Source organism: Embiotoca jacksoni, unplaced genomic scaffold (assembly GCF_022577435.1).
Source record: "Embiotoca jacksoni isolate LCO1_2020_lvr unplaced genomic scaffold, fEmbJac1.0.p SCAF_14, whole genome shotgun sequence".
Taxonomy (NCBI): domain Eukaryota; kingdom Metazoa; phylum Chordata; class Actinopteri; family Embiotocidae; genus Embiotoca; species Embiotoca jacksoni.
In genome coordinates this window covers 1,389,690-1,394,308 of record NW_027185274.1, presented here as the reverse complement: position 1 = coordinate 1,394,308, position 4,619 = coordinate 1,389,690, and positions in this window count along the sequence as shown.

Sequence of the window (4,619 nt, the reverse complement as noted above, 5' to 3'; positions counted from 1 at the left end):
GCTTCTGTTTACAGAGATTCCAATTCATTACATTTTTGGCTTATTTTACAGCTGGCAACAATTCCAGTGCTGTGTTTAAGTGAATAATGTTTGATATGTGGCCATTAGGGAATAAGCTGTTTATAATTAAGTTGTTAATTATAGGTATACTCGTATGAAGACGGTGAAACTGTGCAGCTAAACATGCCAAAGAAAACCACATTCCTCCTTAGTGAACTTTAATTTCTCCTCCGTCATCATCCACATCCCCCCATATCACTTTAAGAGGGTTAGGGTACACACACACACACACACACACACACACACACACACACACACACACACACACACACACAGTGATTTATTCAAACACTTACAACTCAGCATTAGCGGTACTCACAACGCACACTCTGACTGCTGGTTACAGATTGTTAACATTAACAAGAGGGCTTTGGGTTCAGCCGCGAAACTACGTCAGTGCCGCTTTAAACAAAAATACATCCACGCTCCCTGAAACTCTTATAACACACACACACACACACACACACACACACACACACACACACACACACACACACACACACACACACAGATGCAAATATTGCAAGCACACAGCACAGCAGCATCGAAGCAGACTGCCAAACTGTTCTTTGTCGAAACATGAAAATGAGTCAGGCTGCAGGTGGGAGAAGTAGAACAACTATGATCATCTACATTACTGCACGATACAGTAGTTTCATTCTCAGATGGGACTTCTTCATTCAGTCGATTAGATGTGCTTCAGCTGCTTGGTGTTCACAGAGAATAACTTACATTCATGACGAACAACGCATTTACTTAAAGACTGCACTGTGATGTATTTTTACATTTCTATTGGTTTATTGGTCAAAGAACTGCAGTGGCAGAAATCAGCTGATGAGAAACCCACACAGATTAGACTCCTTGTCTTTCTTTTGGCTGCAGCCCAACAGCATCACTGTTTGAAGTACATCACATAGTACTTCAGTTCAAGATGTCTGCATTGTAAAACATCATACAGACATTTTGTGAAATCAACTACGCTTTAAAGTCATTAAAAAGGCAATTTTTTTTTTTTTTTAGTCATTTCAAGTGTCTTGAAATGTTCATTTGAATTAATCTACTGTTGAGAGTTCATTAACTTTTAGCATTTTAGCAGATTTCCCAGCATGCATCATGGTGATGGCATCAATCCCCTCATATATGGCGAAAAAGTAAACGATGTTTTCCAAAATTCTGAAATTATTCTTATAATTGTGCAGGAATAAAATTTTCCGAATACTTTGAATAGTAAACAAACACACTGTTTGACATCATGTCTTGATAGCAGTGTGTAAGAATTCTCACTTTGTAAAGGGATATTTTTAGTCTATTTACGATCATTTCTCTTTGTGGGAGCTCTTTCAGCTGGAACGGTATTCAGCCAGGTTGTTCCCCTTTACAGCGTGTTTCACTCACACTTTGTAAATTGAAGACAACTTGACTGATACTCCTGCCTGGAAACCAGCGAAGGGCCACGACAACACGCGGTGTGGTGCCAGGCGCTGCGTCGTACAGGTCTCCAGGCTGGCAGACAGCCTACCTGCTGGCTTTGATCCAGTCTGCTGACACATCGCTGCTCCGTGTCTTAACAGACAAAACAGCCGCGTGAATATCATCCACTCCCACTCGCCCGCCTCGACACCCCCATGACATCAGAGTTTCCATGGGAACATATCGTGTCCAAACAGGGCCATGGAGACGGCAGCCAAGTCATGATGTCATTGACACTTCAAAGCACGACTTTAATTAACTGCATGTGGAGGTTAGAGAAGGACAGAGTGAAGGAGAAAGAAATGTTTTGTTTTAAGGGCAATTAGTACAAATTTTCTATTATTGTGTCATGTTATTACTGAATCTGATTAACTCCAACAAGTGCTTTCTGGCAAAGTAGACTCTGTGCTAGTAAGGCCACCCAAATAAAGAGGAAGATATTATTAATACACAGTTGTGCTGTAAAAGTGTTCAGTAGTTATAAAACATTAGAGCTTCTGCTTGTTGGACCAACTGGCTACAACATGCAACATCCTAGTGATGCTGCTTCTTTATCTCCGTGTCTTCTGACTGTACCATCAACACTTGTGAGATGTGAGTTTCTTTGAACCCAGATCTCTCTTACAGGAGATCTTTTGGCAGTAAACCTTCCCTTAGTGGTTTCCAAAGAGTTTTCCAAAGTTCCTAAAGACTCCTACCAGAGGCTGAGGAGAGATACGGGCTGAGTTCAGGTGATGTGGCCTCTACGCTTTAGATCCAAATGGTACCGGATCCAACTGAGTGGTCACTAACCATGTCACCGGGGGCTGCATCTCGGGACCCCCTCAATACCTCTGCCGACCCGATGCTCCCCACCCCATCCAACATGAGCTCACCTGCCATACCAGCATCAACAGCCCCCCATACCACCACCAGTGCTTTCAACTCTCACCTGGCAGGTTGAGGCCAGATAACAGACTCGGACCACCTCCTGGCTCAGATTGATTGGCTGCGCTAAAAGGTAGAGACCAAAGGGGCAGACGTAAAATGAAAACCCACCTCTTCAGCCTTGCTTTCAATTAAAATGGCTTTTAGACATATTTCAATTTTTCAATATTTTTACATTTACTTTTAAAAGTTCCTTTTTATCTATTTGCTTTTATTTATTTATTTCCTTCACACTTTTATACCTTTCATCGTCCTTTTAGTTACTTTCACAGTTACTCTTTCTTGCTCTTACCTATACTCTAATTTTTTATCCTACCTTCTGTTTAAATAACTTTTATATTTTTAATGCATTGTCCTTGTTTTTATTATTTTTTTATTTCTAATTTTTATCTCTGTTTTTACCAATCTCATTGTAATTTTATTATTTTTTACAATTCTATCTTCTACATTTCTATTATTTCCATCATCTTGTGTGCATTGGTCTCAAAGTGTTTTCCAAAACTGTCTTTTTTTTCTTTTTAATTTGTTTGTTAATCGTGTTTTTAATTTGTTCTTAAATGCATTTCATTTTCCTGTTATACAACTGTCTGTCTTATCATTGGCCTGTCAATCATCTGTGAAACACTTTGAACTGCACCAAAATGTACGAAAAGTGTTATATAAATAAAGTTTGATTGACTGATTGATTGACTGACTGATTGTGCATAATTGAATCACAGGAGATAGTTTAGCTTTGTTTTCATCAATCTAAATGCAAACAGGTCTCGGTTCTGTGCGCTGGGTGCACATGTAGGTGTGATAAACTTTCATGGTAATTTGGTGCATCTGTGGCGCAGTGGTAAGTAGGAGGATTAGATAATGAGAAAGTGTGTTACAGCTGACTTCAATCAGATCAGCTCCTCTCATCCTTTTTAAAACCATTGCGGTGCAGCAAATTGTCTATTTTGTAAAGGCTGAAGAAGGAGCAGACCAGCACCTCCAAACTTTACGAAGGAGGAAACTGGTCAGTATTTCTGATTTTCCTGGATTCACATCTCATTCAAAAGACAAGAGTCAACTTTTCAATGATTAACAGAATAAAATTGTTGTATTTAAAAATCTTGTTTTAACTAATATTAAGTGGGATTAAATACGTAGAACATCCACCCAACCGGTCTGTGGGACTTTGGATCGGTCTGTTCATGTGCTGCACTCAGACCTGGTTTGAACTGGCGGCCACGCAAACTCGATTCCTCCTCAAAATAAGTGCACCAAATAATTGCATCTCTACCAACGCACCCCTTATTGCGCTCGTCCGTCCATCTCGGCACCGCAGGGTTCATGTTAAGCCCTGAAAATAGCAACTCGAAACAAGAAAATATGGCCCATTGAGTGTTATTGCCTTCTCAAGTCAAGACAAATCTGAAGTGTTGAAAATGATATGCAGTTATAAAAAGGTATAACTTTATGTTTACACCATTAAATTGATAGAAAGCATTATGCGATCATTTATTGTAGTGAAATCTTAAAAGAATTTCAGCCAAAAGGTGTCAGACTAAAGTCATTGTGTGGTTGGTGCCACAAGGTTTGAATGTTTTTTCCGTCTGTATGAAAGAAACACTTCACTCTCATTGCAGCAGTGAGTCTCAGGCTGACAAGATGACCGGCTCACGACCGTCTGACCTTTACCAATGTATCTGACGGGCCTCAAAGAGCTCAAGCTTTTTGGCGCTCGAGCGACAGTTCAGCATGCAGACAAACACACAGGAAGCGAAGAGCGCCGTGAGTCCACTCGAGAGCTGCTGGCATCAGTCCCCACCTGCACTCTTAAAGTTTGTCACGTAGTACTCCAGCTAAGGTTGTATATGCTTCCATTTGTACAACTTGTTTGGCAGCATTTAAATTCAAGCAGGCGGAGAAGGCAAGCGATCCTGCCGTGACAGTGTGAGCACATGGCTATTTACTAGAAGCATTACATAACAGCGTATATTGTATTGAACCATCAAAATTACCAATTTAAAAAAAAATCTGTTGTTCATTTTTGGTCACAGTGCAACAAATAAAATTGTTGACATATCATGTGACTTTAATGAATAAAAGTTCCATTATTATGAGACAGGAAGTTGGTATATTGAGAAAAATCCCCAGAAGAAAACCTTAAGAGTTGATGGAGCCCAGATGAA